Below are 21,308 nucleotides of genomic sequence, written 5' to 3'. Positions count from 1 at the left end.
CAAGATTATCATGATCACTCTATCTTTAACAAGCATAGTTACCATTGCATATTACAATTTTATTGTTGTAAGCATCTGATTCCGTATATGTGCAAAGTTTAACGAGGCACACCACTTTAGCATACTAAAGAATAATTCCATGTAAGAATTATGGAAGTCGCGTATAATGAAAGCTTGTCTGAAACATGGGCTTGGACAATATTCAGTAACCAAAACATATTCTGGGTGAGTGAATCTTTCAAGGGGCGTTAAAACTTCTTCTAACAGTCTTTAACTGGGACAGAATGTCTTCGATCTCTTGTGAGGTTGATTTCAAGATGCGTTTTGCCTCCTCTCTTGCATCTTCTAAGCTCACCAGCTGATCAAATTTGTCAAATATTACAGAAAGAATCTCTTTGTATTTCATATAACTTTGGTAGTCTTGAACACTGCTCCCTGAATACGGAGTGGAAATTTCATGATCGCTTTCTACTACTCCCCTAGCCTCACAAACTAAATCTCTTTCCTTTGGACCGGTGCTTATTCGAATATCTCTTCCAACAGACCGACATATAACTTGACCATGGGTGTTGGAATGAACGTACACAATCTTTAGCTTCACCTCACCAGTAAATTTCAATTTCGTCACTTCCGGTGTTGATGTCATATCCAGATATAGGACGCTGGAATTAATTCTTAGACAGCATGAGGGAACAGGTGGGTAACACATTACCAGGTCTATTAAGTGTCCTCGCAGAGGTGAACACACAGAGAAAACATCAATGCAAGGCACTTGACCATTTCCACGGTTGACGGACGCATTGTTGCTGCAGATGTAAAACAACCAAAGATGAAGTACAAGAATGACGTATTTCATTTTCATCCTCTCGCCCCTAATATGGTTGGAACTCCAGGGTGAATTGCTCATGAATTGCTCCAGCTGTTTCTTCTCTTAATTAACCTACGGAAAAAAAGTGAAGATCTGGAGCCGATCATACAAATTAACATCTGTATGCTTCAGCTTTTCTATATGGGGAGGCTGAATAATGTAAACAACAATTTATGAATAATCTATTGTCAGATTTTTAATAGAAAAGTACAATGTGCAACATCTCTATCAACAGGTGCTCTTGTGCTATTCTTGCTTCAGAATCGGTGCTTTTTATGTTTACTTACTTCACACGCGTTAGGGTTTTATGGAACATGCTCTAAAACTTTTTTTTAACATACATACATACATACATGCATACATACCCATTTTACCTTTGGAAACGCTGAATATTAAGAAAACATAAACGTATCGACTGGTCCAACAGAATCTACACCTGGGGTCTCAAACAAAAAAACACCCTGAGGGCCGCGTGAGGGCATTTTCGACGGTCCAAGGGCCAAACCACCTTTGTTATCTCTCATGACACCTTGTGACGCCAATCATATTGTGGGCCACAGGATACGGCTTGGCGGGCCGCGAGTTTGATATAACTTTATTTAAGGGACCCTATTTACACACCAAAAAGATTTTGGAATGTTTTATAACTAACATAACCCTGGAAAGTAATGTTATCTAAATTAACACGTGTGTGTGTGTGTGTGTGTGTGGTGACTTTACTACAATTATATGATAGTGCGTGCGGATGCTAAGGTTTGTCGATATAATTAGTGTTAACATTTTTCGCGGTAAATGCCTATCCGTTGAAACTGGTTTGATCAATTATTGTCAAACGCATCATATAAAATCTCCATTACATTAACTTTTTAAACTGACTGATAGTTTTGAATCCTGTTATCTAATATTTGGCACAAAGTGAAATGTTTACAAGACTAGTTTCTTACATGAAGTTTTTAAACGAATATCTTGATACTGGTATGTTGGTATAAAGTAAACTGACGTGTTCTGCACGAAGAGAGTCGAAGTACATTTTCAATGTTTGGTATATCCTTCTTGCATTCGGCTAAAACCTACCAAATAATTATAAAGTCTTGTTATATAGTTGTACAATTTGCACAACCATATATTCTAAATTAAAGAGAGACAGACAGACAGACAAAGAATACACGAGTTAGTACTCGTACCATAACTTATGATCCTGATGGAACAAGTTTTTCAACTGGGTTTAAAATGTATTCATTTTGAACTGTCGTATGTCAGAGTCAGCCCAGAGAACTTTGAAAAAGGTATTTTGACATATATAATATTTAACCAATAAAAATAAATTAGAAGTCAAAAGGAATTTTAAAATTTAACATTTGTCAATAAAGAAATAATTGTAATGTTCACATTTAAATACATATCCCCAAATAAAAACTTATTAAATGTAATGGCTACATTATTAACTCATGAAGTATCCTCACATTTACTCCTTTTTTGTTGTTGTTGTTGCCAGCAATTTGGGCTTTTTAAATAACATAAAATCATTCCAACTGTAGGAAATCACAGCCAACCCAAATAAGAATTCAGTTTTTTTTTTAAAAGGCTTTAGAGTTGTTTAATATATGATCAATAAAAATGATTTAATAAGCAGTGGGATTGATTTTTGGTTTTAAAAAAGTTGCTTTGTTTGCCAACTTTTCGATGAATATCATTGATTTTATTTATTACAAAGTCTAATTATTTTAATACATTTTTATAGTCAATGTATATATATTTCAATTTTTTATCAACCATGAACTAAAATACTTACTTTTAAAGCTTCTATAATTCCATTGTTTTTAATTGACCGCGTTTTCTACTGTTTGATTGGATGTCAACGGTCACGTAATATACATCTGGAATTTTGTACACATCGATAAATTCTGCGGACAACTTTTGGTTCCAAATCATTTTATGTGAAGTTTTATCTTTATGAACGCCTTGCACCGTAATAATAACAACAACAAGCCTCCCACCCCACAAACCCCTCTGATTTTCGATCAAAATTAACAAACCCCAGATTAAAATCGTCCATTAAAAGTAAAAACAATGTATTTGCACAGACGTTCCTGCACTCCAGTACTCTCTCCTTTTGCCGAAGAAGGCATCTGGCAGGCTTTACAACACTGGTCATACGTAAGCGTATTGTTAAAAACCTAATAAGCCTGGTTTAAATAGCAACAACCATTTTTTAATTTAAAAAAAAAAACGATCATAACAAGCTTCTTAGATAATTGCAATGACCAGCTCTGACACTCTACCAAACATTACAACATAAAAACATAAACTCTTGGCTAACGAAGATTGGGCTATATATTCTGCCGCAGTAAAGAGGCTAATAAAAGAAAACTTATATCTACCTCAAAGTGAACGCTTTGTTAATGAAATCTGCTTATATGATGACAGAAAGAATATAATTGGAATTATGATGATTTAATGATCACGACTGGATATTTATCGATATTTTAGTAACTAAATTTACTATTAAAAATATTTTAGTTTGAATTTTTATTACATTTAAATAAATGTATTAAAATTGAATTGGATTATATCCTGATCTATAAAGTCATAGAACGAAATCAGGACAATTCCACAACTAAAAACAAACCTTACTGCTACTTCCTGGTATGGATTTTGCACACTTCCAACCTACCCCAGGACAAACGTAGCTTAAATATCAACCTATAGGAGTAAATAAATTCCTTTGTTAAAAAAAGAATGTCGACAAATGCTGATATCCCAACTGACAGAGTTATCTAACCACAACATTCTTTCAAATCAAATAATGCAGATATCTGGCCACAATAGCATTAATTTTGGAATCACTTTACTCAGCCATGTCCCACTTGTAGATTTAACACAATTTCTGCATCCAGTTATCATCCCTGAACACAAATGTCCTTAACGGAATGCTATTTTTCTGACTTATCCAATAATGCATCTGTGCAACTGTGCTGAATGTCCACAGTGGAATCACGGCATTTTTCGGTGGAAATATTGTAAACAATCTCATTAAAACCCATGTGTACTCCACCTGACTTGATCTAAGTGAACTATATTGACATCACACAGGAATTTCCATCGGAGATCTAGTGTTGAAAAGTTACGTTGTTAGGTTTAAATGTTCTATTGATTTGAACGGACATTTACTCCAGGAATTATAATTGGAAAGAAAATTACATTTGTATGTGTAACGGGTCACCGAACTGTGCATTATAGAGTCAACTCGCGTTTGGAACTTTTGTTTCCACAAGCAAGTATTGAATAGTGACAGTGTCTGAGCAAGCATAAAATGAAATAATTTCTTCTTCTTTCTGTCCAAACTTGTTCCATTAAAATAAAAGCTATATGGCAAGCAGAATCTCAGATGGGTAATTTTTTTATATTAAATTCATGAAACTCAGTGAATAATATCAAGCTTTGAAACTTACAATTCTTCAACTCGTTTCATAAATTCGGTGTTACATCTTTATCTGTTTGAGCTCCTCTGTTTAAGTATTACCTATACCTCAGATTAAGTTGATATGACAGTAAGTTTGCTGATGTTTTAAATAGACTTCCACTGATCATCAGTTTGCCCACAATGTACTCTAAAGAATATAGATGGCCTTTCTATTTTGTCATTGTTGCTAGAGTACTCACGGTCAAAACAAGTCACTAAATGGTCAAATCCAAGACTGCGTGGATGAATACAATACACATAATATTGTCAACACACAATTGAATCTGATCTTTGTAATATTGCATGATTGAACTGAATGGACACGGCATTTCTTCTCATAAAGCCAATCATGTCTTCCAGGAAGCAGTCAATTTCACACTGTGGTCGTTGGGAATATAGACTGCTATCCAATGTGTTCCTGGGCGATGACTGTCGTCTGTGTCGATGGTACAGGCCTGAATGTCTTTAGGTTTTCGATGAAGAAGTTTATCTTTTTCATACATCACTTGATTCCAATAAGCTACACGTGAACTATGCGTCAGAAGGTAATAGTGTTCACAGATACTCATTTGTTCACAGCTACTGATAATGCATAAATTCACGCTTGACACATCAACTCATGCAACTGTTGGTACATCATCTCATGAAAGACTGTTGGTACATCAACAAACTCAGTATTGGAATTCATTGTGAACACTGTATTTTTGAACTTGTGGTAGAACTTTTAGGATTATTAGGAATTCATTTACGATACTGGAAGTTCTCTGAAATTTTTACTTTGAAACGTAGATAAATAAATTTATTTGTTGGTTTTACCAGACTTGTTGGTTTCTCATCCTTATATTACTTAGTTTAAGACGACATATTCATAACACAGGTATGATAAATACATGAAAGTATCCACGCTGCTGGTAACCAATTTGTTATTTAAGTATCATTTGTTGAACAACAGTGTATGAAATTGTTGACGGGAGCTACTCTGGCATTATCTCCTGGATTAGTGATGTCCTCTTTGAGAACTTTGACAGGTATAAGTGTATGTTATTCAGATCGATTTAATCTTCAGTTGGTAGTTTAATTTTTAAATTCGATAGATCTGGTAATTATCGTAGCAATGGTGCTCCAATAACATTAACTGATCATAACTCCCCATGCGTGGACAGAGTATGTGACAGAACTTCCACAAGAAAGAACAATAAGATTTTATAAAGGAGACATTTTTGAAGAAATTCACAACATAACTAAAAACGACCCTGCATCACTCTGTTTACAGTGGCGGCGTAGAAGACACGTGCATGAGTGGCTTCGACGACGAATTATTTGATCAGTTTATTTTGCCGTCTGGAGTTCTTTATCGGAAGGAATCACTCCAACGTACTATGAAACAGATTGTGGTAAAATATGACGGAGACAACGATGGTTTACTTTTTAAATGTTTTACAGCGTCTTCTGTTGTTGCTCATATAGCCCGACAAAATAAAATGTTGTCAAACACCAATGAAATTTTTCAACGATATATCATAGTCTTGTGTTGATTTTGGCCATGGTCGTCTCTGGACCACAAAGTATAATCTATCCGACATGATCTCTGTTGACAATGTATCTGCTTATCTTGGACTAGGTGATTATCAGCCATAATTTGAACGATTCGGACATCCGATACACGAAATGACACGAATTGCAATAAACGAGCCACTACCAAATATCGATACTGGATTTGCCGAGATTGAATCATTCGAGTTTTCAGCAAACGTTCATTTTGTACTACCAATTTGGTTCGGCCGTCATTGTAATAAACCGGATACAAATGTGAATCTCAACGACTGTTGCGCTAAAAATCAGCGTGGTTGGGCTCCAATAGTTATTACGATACATGCTCGATGCTAAGATTCTCACATCGCTGACTGTAACCTCTGCGATAATTTCATACAAACAACAAAAATAAGTTTGGTTACCATAAGATGACAAAGATATTTGTAGAAAATGTATGAGCACATTCACATCAGAGACATCATGGCGTTGTGCAAGATTAATCATGGATTCAGAAGAATTCGATTTTGTTATCAAAGACACAGCGGCAAAAGGTGTATTGGTGTCACGGAGAAGTGCAACAAGACGAGAAAGAACAATTATTGCCTCGATTATTCGCTACTGCGATTGCAATTCTACTCAGTGTTCTCATTTGAGATCATCTATGCTGGTACTCTCGTCAATAAACCTATTATCGATGAACAATAGATTTACCAATGATGTTGTTAGTGTCGCTACGGAAATTTTTTTATATTGACAAATTAAAAATAAATCTTGTTGAGCCATTTATTTGCAAGGACTCTGGGGGTACTCATTGGGGTTCATGGCGAATAAAAAAAAAACGAACAAATACGCAATTATCTCGAGTCAGCCGACGCTAATCAGATTAAAACCAGATAAAATTCAATGTGAAATCAAGCGCACTGCAATTCCAGATATATCAGTGTCTGATTTCGGGAACTCGTGGCGCCCTAATGATCTAATAGTTGTGTACAGGTAACTTTTACGAGATTCACTTCAGCGTAAATTATTTGATCTTCACAAACAAAAATTTCCAACTCAGCAAGTCCCAGTATGTTACTGTCCTGTAGAAACACGCCGGTAAAATATACTCGTTGACATTCTTGGAACTGGCATGAAACAAAAACTCGTTCTTAATGATATCGGCGAGGTTCCAGTAGAGGCTGTACAACGGGCGCTGTCACTAAACCTATCGTGCTGTACTCTGGGATATGCAATAACAATTCTTTCGTCTCACGGATTAACAATATCAGATACCAATATCTGGATTGTCGATGATCGGATCCAATGGTAAAATTTAGTTTGTATGGCTGTCTCTAGAGTAACAAAAATGTCTTAAATACGCAGGGTTGTCTACTTGTTGGAGCTGTCAACAACGTCTTTGATGTCACAAACAACAACGGCACCAAAAATTTCACCAGAAATTATTAGCGCAGTGAAGAACAGCTAGCTGGTTATGTGCGAGATGACAAAACAACAGCGTCAGTTTTATCTGGATGTGGAATCTGTCATGACGCTGAAATAAATATAAAATATTCACTGCTTCTGCTGGAATACAATAATGTTGTAGCAATAATTTCCTAATGACGTAAGACAATTTACTGTGGACAGAATCGAAAGTAGTCTCGGCAACACGCGAAAATGTCGCTTTGACAAATCTTGAATATAATAGACGCAGACGAGCTTCGTTCCTCTGAGTTACTGACTCTTGTTAGCGTTTATTGTTGGCGCGTATCCAGTCTGGTTTTAACTGGTGTTTTTAGGAATTACCTGTAATTGTTCACGGACAAATCCACGTTCAGGAGCTGTTGAATCTAGTCTGAAGAACGCAGGGCGGTCAGTAGATCTTACCACGCTCAAAATTTGATGTGTTGTTATACTCCACACAGGATCAGTTGCTTTACTACCCAACACTGTTTGGGGTTGATCCACCGGTGATTTTCGTCGTGGTATATGACTTTTCGCAATTGCTTCGACAGGTTTCATGTTAATTTAACGAGTGACCTCGTTGTTTGACGCGTCCATCACATGAGGTAATCTCGCAACCCATTCAATAGATCTGTCTTTGGCTAGTAATTATTGGACATATTGATGTCCAAAGAGTCGATGTGCACGTGTTTCATTAAATTTTTCAACGATTGCTTCATAACGTATTGCGGTGTGTCCACGTCTGATTTTAATGTTATGTTGCTGCATCAGCGTAGTAACTTCACCGAGAAATCCTTTGCCAGGATCAACCTGTAGCAGCTGTGGCCATCTTAATGGTCCTCGCGAATAAATTTGTTCAAACGCTGCTGTGACTTCAGTTGATTTTTTTACTCGATAATAAATCAGCGTCTTTGCATCTGCTTGCAATGTCTACGACAATCAACGCGTAGTTGTACGTGCGCCGTTTGTGTTCGTCATGTGGTAAAAACACGACATCTGCCTGATGAACTTCGTTTGGCGAGATGATGTCAAATATTTCACGTTGAATCGTTTTGGGACGTGGAAGATAAGTTTGCTATAAAGCATGTCGTGATAACCAATCTGCGGCAACAAAACTTGTGACACCTACTGAATCTGAGAGTTTTTTTAATTGCTGCTGTACCCCTCCAATACCCTCTTGGACTATAATAAATCGACTCCATTATGTAATTGTTGGCGAGTAATTGCCAGCTCCTAACACTATTTTACCTTTCATCGTCGATCTTTTCAACCAATTCGCGAATGAATCTCGTGCGTTTTTATTCTTTATCTTCTGCTTTTCGGTGTGTGAATCAAATTGACATCCGCGATATGTCGTTGTTGTAGATCTGGATTTTTATACCCGACATCATGAACATGGCACACTTGATAAATTGCATTTACCGGAAAATGCCTGGTTTCGGTTAATTTTTTTCGTCAAGATTAATATGAAGGCGAGTTCCAGGACCACAATAATTATATCCTGGACGATGATTCTCACCAGGATACTTAGCCCATGGCGTTCCATGTGTTTTCCCGAGTGCCTTAGCAATATCACCACCATGGATTTTAGAGCGATCAGGGCAATCCAACGTCACAAACTTATATTTTGTGTATCGCATTTTACACATTTACCTGAAAGTGCCTGGATGTTATTTATCAACGTGTTTGCTCTCATATTTGTACCAGTGACTGTCTTGCATCGAACATAATATAAACTCATGATTATAAATAATATTATATTTGTACAGTATGAATGTGACCTTTCAGCGCTACGTGAGCAAGCACCGGTCAAGCATCATCCAGTATTACCAAATTATATTCGAGCTATTATAATTGGTCCACCTGGGTCGGGTAAAACTCAATTGCTACTCAACGTCATAATGAGGTGGCTCAAATGGGACAAACTTTAATTAGTAGCGCCATCCGTGGATGACTACCGATGCTATAATGTTCTTAAGCAATTTAATGAATTTACAGCCGCTGAAGACTTTGTTATTGAATTTTATCACAGACATAGAAGCGCTGTCCATCGATGATCTTAGCGTGGGTATCAACAATCTAATGGTTTACGATGATGTCATGATTGACAAACGGGACAGACATAAAAACAGAGATGTAATTTACGTTACTTAGCATTACACTCATATTCCAGAAGTAATTAGAGATAATTGCAATTTTTTGGTTATTTTTAACGGTGCCGATACACATACGCTTCGAAATATTCATCTGACATGGTGTCCCGGCTACAAGGACATAAACAAATTTACAAATTTCTTCGCACATGCTCAGAAAAACCGTATGGATTCATCACGATACGTTTACAGGATCCAGCAACACGCTATCGAATTGGTCTAGATAAAAAAAAATATTAAAGAAATGCATTTGTTGTATAATGTACCAGAAAAAAAAAACATTAACGAGATTATCTCTACGATCGAACAATTGCAGCAAGATGGTCTCGCAGTTCAACTCGATGTTGAAAAAAATCAAGGATGACTTTGAGATGATACATCAGCAACGGGAAGAGGGCAATTATACACTCGCGGTTGAGTACAAATTTATCAAATTACTCCAACGCGAAATGGAATTGTCGTTGGCGGATTTACACGAACAGAATTATTTAGCTAAATTTGTTCCACTGGCAAGTGCCATTGAGAAAATACAATCAGTTTTCTCGACAATATGAAACGCGAGCTGCTGTAAGTGCAAATGCGAGACAGCTAAAAAGACTGATGTCAGATTGCTTGCAATCCGCCGCAAAGATTTCCGAATCCACCATTGAGGAATAGCCCAAACAACAACAAAAATTAACGACAAAATATTAACGACACAAAATTTGTTGTTTTTTATCGATATGCGTTATGTTTTGTGTTTATTCTTTTTTCATTTGCTAATTTGTTTGTCATGGTGTTCCGTTATGGTTTGTCACACACATACAAGCTAACAGTCAATTCTTCACCACGTGTGTCCAATAAATTATCAATTAGGTCAGTTAGACAAAAACGTATACGAGATAGCAATGGATAATGTAAATAAACAGGATTAGTTGGCACCGACACAATCAAATGAACTAGCGGGGCATCTGGAGAAAAGCTGTAAAGAATATATCCCTGCTAGGCCTGTCCTTGTAATGCTTGCCAAGACGCGTTATAGCTACCGTCGACTGCGTCACAGACCAGATTTACAGAAATCGTCGACGTGATATTGACAATGCCTTTCAACACTTGACGACCACCACCATCCGGATCGTTCTTATGTCGAAGAATACTTGGATGGGTTGTAACTTCTCCCATGCGGCATAGATGATTGGAAATTATTTGTCAATTATGTCAGTGAGATCCTGCTGAATTTTATCGGGATCCAACCTAGGTAGTCTGAACGTACTCAGTTGGTCTTCTGTGATCTTAAGATAATATAAAAAATATTGTATATCCGTAATCTTTACGGATATTGTCTATTATTGTTTGTGTTAAATGTATTACTGTATAAAGATCTTTTAATTAAGATCATCATTCGGATATTCAATAATATACTGCTCAAATAGCGCCCGTAGATTACTCTGTGATTTTTCGTGTTCTTTCACAAACAGGCTGGCGATTTCTTCTATTTCAGAAGCAGCAATGTTATGCTCTTTGTCGTTTAAGAACCTAATGTATAGGATCCAATACTCTGGGTTCTTTCTAAGACCAATCAATCTCGTTAAATAATCGTTTCGCATCGGTTGTTGTGATCCAGTATAAATGGGCGCTGTCAGCGGCTACCACAACACAGTTCAGATCGAAGATTTGTATATGTCAAGGGCGTAATTGGATCCAATGGAATCCCGTGTCGATATTTAAATGACGTCACTCAACGTTGGTTCCTATACCTTTATCGCGATCTTTGATTATTGATTTAATTCTGTTATGAAGTTAATCATTGATTTTTTCGATTTGATATCATCCTGTTGATACACTGACAACTTTCCAGATTGGGACTGGCTCGCTAGTTCCTTCAGGTGGTTTATGTGAAAATACCAGTCCTTTGTTAGCGTCTAATCCACCAAATGATTGTTCTCCGATATTTGGTCAACTATAATAAAGTCGTAATTGTGCCAATGCAAGTGACCGACCATTAGGCGCTTTTATAAGAATTGGAAAACCAATATCAAATTCTGGCCATGTTGACGTCGCTGATATCATTGTAGTCGTCTGTGGTGTCTTGTTGGCGATGATCTGTTCCAGTCGAGTCGTTATTTCTGCGTTCATTTTTATCTGTACGGTGGATTCTAAATGTGGAGTTCCAACGCTGGCAACGTTGGCATGGGTATGTTTTGCATTATTACGATATCGATAATAAATCTCCATAATTGAAGCAAGTTCATTCTCCGATATTGCACCGTCGTTTAACCCCCTGACATTATCGATGATATATTTATGCACTCGCATGTCGCCATGTATGTTATTTATGTGTGCTCGTGCAATTTTTACTGGTCTATGTAGATAATTTTGTCGCGATGATATTGAGTAAACCAGCAACAAGGACAACAACAGCGACACCGCTTCAAACCACTGGCGGTATCACGTGAGCCCCTGATAATGTGCCGATTAGCGTCGTTGTTTCAGCAACCAGCGAGGAAACCTTGCATACAACATTTTCGATGACGATGATTAGTCTGCGATACATATTTCGTTTTGTCATATGCTCGTCTATTATTTCTTCCAACGACGCCTTTCACCCACATCCTTGATCATACCGAAAGGATTGTGTGGGTTTGATTGTCTCCTTATATAATGGTGCCAAGTTAACAATTTAGCTGTTTTCGAAACTAATTCCAGACACAACCAATATGTCGTTGAGGTTAGGGTTTTGTCTTCTGGATCCAGTATGAATATTTCCTCGGCATTTTCATTTAACACGACCGCCACAGTTCAGGAAAATCTATCGGTGGAATGATGCCATAGAGATGTTATTTTGTTGTGACCATGTTGCTGATGCAGACGCTACTGTGTATACTGCGTTGATGAGCGGAGTCGTACAAGACGATCTTGAATCTTTTTTATTTTTCCATTGAATTTCAGCTAGCTTAATCTTGACGACCGACGGATTTCCAAAGAAAGCATCCAAGCTTATATTCATGTTTCTTCGAAAACTCGTAAACGGGGTTGCATGGAGATTATAATCAGGTCTGAATGTGGTCAGTCCATCATTGATTGTCATTAACTAGGTCATCATCGGGATGCTCCTGTTTCTTCGTTTCATTGTCATCGTTTGATGCTAGTTCACTCAAATTAGCAATGTTATTTCCGCTCATGCTGCGGTCACCAGTCATTGTATCAACCGCTTTAGCAACGCATGTTCTAATCTCAGTTCTGATCGTGGTGTTATTGTTGTCCACGTAATTATTGTTGCCACGTCATTTTCTGATTTTGGTTCTCTCACATTGTAATTGTATTTCTGCTCATATTTAGATCGCCATACATTATATCTCCAATTCTTTTTATACGTCCAGTAATCTCTCCCATGATTGTTAACATTGATTTCTCCGAGTTTTTAATTTTACCGGTTTTAGTAAACACCACTAAATTATTTTCGGTCGCGCCCGGAACTCGCAGAATAATATATGCTCGTCTTTAACCGTTCTTCTTTATCCTGAAAAACAATAGCTTCGTTTCGTTTATCTCCTTAATCTTATCATCAAATCTCATATTGCTCAGTGTCCAGCTAAGTCCAATAGCTACTGCTGATACTCTACACAGCTTTTGATCAGTATTATTAACTATATTATGTATAATATTTGATTCTGTTCTAGGCTCGTTTATCTTCCATCAAATCCTTTAACCGATCCTGATATTTAGCAAGTTCTTGTGGGTTCGAGTCTCGTGGGTCGGTGGTTCTTTCCTGGGTTTTTCCAGGTTTTTCCTACACCATTAATACTGGCCGCCATATATAGCCTAACGTGTGCAAAAATGGAGTCAAACCCAACAACAACAACAACAACCAAGCTCTTGCTGTATAATATTTGATTCTATTCAAACATCTTTATCATTAAATCAAGTCAATTAACTGATCTTGATATTTCTGCGAGCGTTATGTTGACCTGAAAGATTGAGTTTTTAATGTTGAATAGATCACCACATTGTGTGCAAATGGCATCGAGTTTAGTGTGGACTACCATTGCGTTTCCAAAAAATCCATCGGCGACCTGAAGAAGAATCTTATAGCTCCTGAGATGGCTTGTAAACGCGGTTACTTAACCATCATGCTCACACCGTAATGTGGTTAATCTATCACTCGTTGTCGTTAACGAGGTCCTTATCGCGGCATTACTGTCGTCTACTCACTTTGCCGTTGAAGCTTCATCGGCTAATTTCAATTCTGCCAAACCAGCAATTATATTTCCAGTCATGACGAGTAAACCAGTTATCGGTGGTTGCACCTAAAACTCGCAGGATAATATTGGCCCACTTAACATTCCTCGTCTTTCATCGTTCTTGCTGATCCTGAAAAATAACAACCTCATCCGGATCAACCCGGATGAGACGAGTAAGATCAGCAAGTTCATATCGCGTCACATATGCATACAGATCAACTTTAATTGGGCATTTACGTGAAACATATCTTCCGTAAATATCTACCATTATAAAATATTAACCTGTTTGAAACGACCACTTGTGTATTCGTGCACGACTTTATGCAGCGGCGCTGATCACCTTGATACTGTGTTAAGTACAACAAGTACTTCTGGACCGCATATAAGTGGATATGTTAATATCTGCGTTGGTAATGTTGAATACCAGATTGGAGTGCTTTGCATCATGTTGATATAATGTAAAAATTATATCGGTGGTGCTAGTCCAAATCAAAATAAACAACGCTACATGGGTCAATCGCTTATGCAACCCAATAAGTACCTGAAAACGCATGAAAACACGTCTGCCGTTTTATATGTTCAATCGCCAAGCATCATCAAGTAAATCAAAATTGGACACAGGAAGCTTTAACGAAGCGTCCCCGGAGTCTCAGACCTTGACCATACCGCGTTTCTGTTAATCTTAGACCTCGCTTTCTTTCTTTGAGGTGTTTAGGCCGTGTCATGTTGATTTTTTCAGTGCCATTGTCGCGGCTGTTCCAACAGTACCAAGTGCAACTGATTTTTCAACACGCGCATCAACAACTCTTATTCGTCCGCCAACACCTTCAAGCAACATTGTTTTTTCTGACAGTATAATAACGATTGCTCTGTAACCACCAGATGGTAATCGTGATACGCTCGCTCGGAAGTGTATGTCAACGACAGATTGTCTAAAGAAATCCAAGTGTTCCAGTGAGAAATAGTGATCAGATACATCGTTGAGAAATCACGCTGAGTTATCTGCAAATCATAATCAACATTCTGATCAGGCACCATGAATGACATCAACCGATGATACGTACGTGCAACATGGTTGTTTTCAAAATTCAATAACACTACTTCGGATGGTTCTTGGTGTCCATTTTTTTTCTCAGAGAAACTTCTCTAACTCTGAAAGTATCAAACACCATTGGGTTTCGTTCTTGTGAATTAACTCTGGTGTTTTCATTAAACGCTATAAATATATGTCGTGGCGCCGAAACTCCCTGCTGAGATGCTGTCTGCCATGTAAATAACCCAACAACGTTACTCTGAATACTGTCTGTGGTCATAATCAACCATGACAGCATTGACTTGCCGCCGTTGTCCATGACAGAGGGCAGCTGTTGCTCTTCAACGAGTGATGCCATAATCATTGGCATCCACAATCTCCATGAATGCCTCAGGTGGCAGGAAATATCTGCTTCTATCTTGAACTTGTAGTTCTATTCGTCCACATGCGTCGGATACACGTGCATCATAGGAATACTGATAATCACGCACTGGTTCATCTTTGAAAACCGGCGCGTCCATGTTAAATGCTGGGTCAGATACACGCTTGAACATTTTTATTTATATTCGCTGTTGTCTAAAACGACCGTCAAGCCAGACCACTTACCGCTAATGCTGTTATATCTTTTCTCTCTCGGCTGCTTTTTGTTTTGTCGTTGATGGCACTGCAACTAATTCTTTCAACCGCTCATTTGCAGCTTGATTTATTATTTTACTGACACTTAGTGGCATCACTTTGGTGCTGGGAAGTTTTACTAGAATTCTTCGCATTCTTTTGTGGTTTTCGTCGTACTAATCGTGCGAGACTGTCTTTGATCGCCGAGAATGCTCTACCAGCACCAATAGTGCCAATATCTTCGATGACTTTCATACCTAATTGTTTTGCAATCCTGATAGCTTTTGGAGCTATCCTTCTAAACGAACCTTGAATAATATCGCTGAGTCCATCTTCGTTGATCATTTTATAAACCGGCAATCGTGAATGTATCCCCTTGATGTTTTCAGGTCTACGTTGGGCATTGTGCTTAATCATGTTATGCTTTGTTAGGGCGGATCAAATTGATCAGCGCCTAGTAGACGCTACTGTCCATGGCACCACTTGTAAATAAACGCTGGCAAATAGCAACTGCTTCATTAATGATTTCGTGGAAATTGTTGCCGGCTCGTCTTCTACCAATCAAAATTTCTAGTCGATCAACATCAGCGAGGATGTTATTGGGACAAGGTTTATCTATAATCACCAGCGAGGTTTGTTTTTAACGTCTTGGTTCTGGTTGTGGATCAGGAGAGCAATGCTGGAGGAACTTTGATGTTTATTTTCTCTCTTCCTTCGTTATTTATAGCTAGTTTTAACACCTGATTTTTTCTTCATCTTCTTCCGCTTTTTCAAGCCGACGCTCAATTTCTTCTCTTCTTTGTCTCCGTTCTTTACTTCCTTTATTAGCATGCATATCTACTGCCAGGCTCAAAGTTTAAAAATTTTTATTATCGTCTTAGATCTGCTGAGCACCGGTATTAATGCAATATGAATATCTAAGCCACTCTCCACGATTTACAGTTTTAAGGTATTAAGTATTTACATATATTTCTTTTTCTTGCCACCCAAGCGCGGAAATATCAAATATTTATCCTTGATAGCGGCAGTACCTTCCTCGATAAATTTATTCATCTAGCTGGTTTTAACTTTTGGTGGTGGTGGCGGTTGTTGAACTTCCGGTGGTGACTGAACTGGTGGGGGTGGGGTTATCAATATAATCAAGTAAAGTCTCAAGAGTTTTGTATGTTGCCTCTGTTGCAGCAACATATTTTTTTTTTATTGGTTTAAATAACTGTCCTTTACCCTCTGTAAATTACCCATGAGCATCATAGCGTTAATAAAACTTCTATTTGACAGAATCATGAACTAGAAGATATTTTTTTAATTATATCAAGTCGTTGTCGAGTTAGTTTAGCTGTATAAGATTCCGTTAAAACGATTAAATTACCGATGACTAAGTCAGCAGATATACAAGGTTTTACTGTATTACAGTAACGTAACTTATTTTTCCAACTACAACGAATTCCTTGTATTGCCAGAATCTCATTTCTACTCACAGTTTAGCCATGCCCACGTCAAGTGTTTGACTGCGCTAAATATACATATCCGCTAATAATAACATGCAGGTTTTACCACATCAGGTCATGTGTCTGACTGCAGGCAAATATCGATAATTGTATATTTCACAAGAAACTCTATAGAAAAGTATGTTCCAGTTACATTAAACATAAATTTTAAAATACTAGAATAATGGACAAATACATTATACGATCTAAATATGAGTGCACGTTTCATGTCAGTATGTCAGTTTAATAAATATTGATATCGCTGTGAATATAGTTATATATTTAATTTTAGCTGAATATTTATAAGAGTCTGGTGGCCGAGTGGTTAAGGCGGATCGACCAGTGGAAACTACTTCATGAGTTCGGTTCCAAAACGCAGTATACATATTGTCAGCGTCAGCGCTAGATGCTGTTATAGGTGGGGGTGTACCCGCGATGCAATGAAAATAGATGAAATATCGTTGAATGGGTAATTAAAAACTTATAAAATTAACCCAGGTGCACTTGCCTGGGCCCCCCTCTGAATCCAAATGAGGGTTTTCATTTTAATAAACCCGGGGTTCACGGGTGTGTGTGTGTGTGCTTGATAACAAATTAACAAACTAAAATGCAGTCTGGACAACCCAGGCGGAGTGCAACCCTCTGAATCTCTAAAAGTTCGTTTCGCACTTAGCGATTCACCGGGGGGTGGAGTGTTTACACACAATGGAAAAACAAAAATATAACAATTACCCAAGATTCAACAGATACCCAACGTCTTTCAACCTGGTCTCAAGCACTCCTTTTGCTATATTTTAAGATCCGACTAGTTTGGTGGCTGTGTGAGTCTCGTATAAATTTAGGTCATTCGCATAAAAAAATTGTCTTTTGTTCTGATTCCACAATGGAGACTTTATTGATGGGTAACGAAAATATGTCGGCCGCCATCATTATTTTTTGGCGGCATTTTCACCCATGTCTGGCCGCTCTTTGGTCCGTTGATCACCTGGACATTGGATATTTTTTTCACGTTATCTTCATCTAGTTTGACCGCCCCTTATGTCGGTTGACCCTCTGTGTTGCTCATGTACAGCGAGATATCAATATCGATGTAAAATTGATCAAGGAATTTATTGCAACTAATATATTTTAGATGACATGGTGTAAGGTGTGCAATATCTGTAAAACAATTGATGCCCTCATCCCCTCGTAAAAGAAGGGTGATATTTTCTCCTTACTCTTTGGCCATGCTTAGGCTGCCGTACATCACCTCATATAAATTTCGAAGTAAAATTTATCAAAGAATCGGTTGGAGAAGGAATTTTTTAGATGACGCTGTGGAAAATATGCAAAATATGGTCGTGTATACCCTTTTCCTTCATCTACGCCTACTAGCGAAAATATTTGTAACAATAATTATTTGACCAAATTGGTTGTCAAGCTTGAACACAAGATAACGACTGCTATAGTCGTATTGCAGAGTGCAAGGCGCATGGAGAATACAAAGCAAGGAACCAGACTAGATCTCATTTTGAAAGTGAAAGTATTATAACACCTCCTAAAGATACACTTCCACCTGTTTTTGTTGTTTTTTTGTGGTGTTGTGGGCTGGGTTAGAGGGGTAGAGGATCAATCAGTTGTGACAAAGCTACGTTGTCCACGCTGTCACTACATTTCTTTGCAGGGCCGTGATTAGTATCATCAGCGTGGAGACTGTCCGGCATGTGCAGGTTAATCTGTATCTTTGTAATCCCATTCGTGAAGTTTCATACCACTGTCTTTGGTCTTCATAGTCACTATAGTCAGGCAAGGCCACCTCAAACGTGTAATCTTCTTTGATTTCTAAATCTTCATGAGGTAGTGGTATCCAAAGTAACTTGCGAGTACATGGATGAGAGCGATAGCTGTGCACACATTTTAAATAAACAATTCTGAACATACTAAATACAATTTGTTGTGTACTTATTTGTCTTTTAAATTTTTATATTGCAAATTATATATGCTTGTTTTCGCATTCAAAATTTCAATATAACCAAGGCTTCGAGGCCTCAAACTCTCTAACTGGCCCGGACCTCTCTCATCTTATGAATGGACTTGGGTACGTCACTGACAAAAGTCACAACAGGGTCCTCGGATGTTGAAAGGACATAATTGGTTCCGGGCAGGGGCATAATTTATTCTGGGCAGGGACTTAATTGGTTCTGGGCAGGGACATAATGAGTTCTGTGCAGGGACATAAATGGTTATAGGCAGGAATACAATTACTTTTGGGCAGGGGCATAAACCTTGAACGTTGTAATATGCTCCACACACACACACACACACACACACACACACACTTTATTTATCAAAGCGTTGCGCTCATTGGGACTACATACCAATCAGATAACAGAAAGGTCACATGCGCTAACAAAAATCAGTCATTGTTATAAAATGTAACTATTTCCAGAAATTGCTGCATAACATATGTTTGTTTAGGATATTGTGCCCATTTGGACTACCTCAGCTATTTCTGGAAGACACAAAATGACTCATAGGGATGTCGGCAAAGTAATTTAGTGAAAATAGTTATATTTGCTTTGGAAAACTGTAATCAGTTCGGATCACCATGATTGTTTCTACGATTGCATTGATCATTGGATTGACCAAGAAGTTACGAACGAAGAAAAGTTAAATGCATTCGCAAATTCCTGTTTGTAAACAGACAAGATTGTCCGCATAAAGCTTTCTTGATATATGCCAGGCAACATAGGTAAGGTTACTAGAACACGGGGGATGGGGATGGGGATGCACAGCTATTGAGCAGATATTTTCATAATGTCGCACCAATTAGGAATTATCTTACAAGTGTAAAGAATATGCACTAAATTTTGAACCTGGAATATGGTCATCTCAATAATTTTTTAATAAATATTCGAAGGTAACAAATTTCAATTTGTCGAATACTGACAATAAAAATGTCAATTTGTCGAGTACTGACAATAAAAATGTCATTTTGTCGAATACTGACAATAAAAATGTCAATTTGTCGAGTACTGACAATAAAAATGTCAATGTGTCTGAAGATTATTTCAGTACCTATTTATATTTGCTCCTTTCTCATTTGCAAGAAAGTCCAATTGGCGCCTATCTGTAACTTAAATTTTAATGTCAATAAAGGTGCTGTAAAGAAAGAATGTACAGTGCTTTTTGACAAATATTTCATTTTTCGTGTCATACAAACGTCAACGATTTAGTTTGGACAAACAACGTTAGAAAAGTATTGATGCGGGGAAGAAGAAAAAAATGTATGTACAGCTTCAGCTTTTAAACACATGTGCAAATATCTTCAAGCAAATCCAACATCCATTTTTTAAATATTGTCTGAATGTAACATTTTAAGGTACAGCAAATTTCGAAATAAGCTGCGTGCGTTAATTTCTTTAATTGGTTTATATTATCAAAATTCATCGGTTTTAGAAAAGGGGAACAACTCTTGCCCATCATGCTAAAATTAATTCTAAACTGACGCAGTTACCATGTGATTTGGCAAGCGACCATGCAACTACTATCTTAATCAATTTTAGTGATAAATTAACATCACCTGAAGAATGAATCAATACATACTTCGCAATTTTCATGAATAACATCCTCTTTTTCATCTGCAGTGCAGAAATCTGTCACGTTTGTATCAGATTTCAATTGCCACAAACTGCACAGAACATCATGATTCTGGTTATACAACAGTTTTATTATATTAGCTAACATGTCTTAACAAATAACATAGAAAGTCAGTTACTCATTTACTCAGAATAGTTACTCAGAATGTACTAATTTAATGACAGCAAGTTATTTTAACATCTGTTCTTCGCAGACCAAAAGATTAAAAAAAAATTAATATGGTTGGGGGGGGGGGATAGAAATATAAAAAGGTGCTTGACCAATAATTTATGTCCAGACTTGAGCGTTTATTTCCTGTTACAAAACTTTATTTTTTATTGAGAAGTGTTTGATAACAGAGATGAAGGTAATCATTTAAAATTAAAGGGAAAAGCTTGGTCTTTGGTGTATTTTTTTAATCGTGTCATCGTCATTATGTAATTTGGACTAGACGTATAAAGGCTTCTAATTCTTTTCTTTTTTTACCGTATAACATTTTGTGAGCAAATCAGTGGATGCCGAAAAAAATTCCTGTGAAACTGAGCAATTTCAAGCAAAAACGGTTTACTGGGTTGCTCGGCCGATTGTCATACTTTAAAATAGATGAGGTTCGGTGCATTATTAACGTCACAGTTATATGTCACCCACAAAAATGACAAACCTTCATCTTGGCGACCTGGGTGATTACAAGTATATTTATTATCTATATTTGAGAAGTATTTCTTTATCTTTCTATCCGTTGCATGAATTTGTAAAACGACTGCCTACATTAATTTGTCATTATGTTTTTGTTTTGAGTGAATGACCATTATGTAAACACTATTTTCAAATTAATTCAAGCTTCAACAAACGATAGTCAAAATAACTTGCAT

This window comes from Sinohyriopsis cumingii, chromosome 6 (assembly GCF_028554795.1).
Source record: "Sinohyriopsis cumingii isolate HCF-2022 chromosome 6, ASM2855479v2, whole genome shotgun sequence".
NCBI lineage: Eukaryota > Metazoa > Mollusca > Bivalvia > Unionida > Unionidae > Sinohyriopsis > Sinohyriopsis cumingii.
This window is presented reverse-complemented; position numbering follows the sequence as displayed.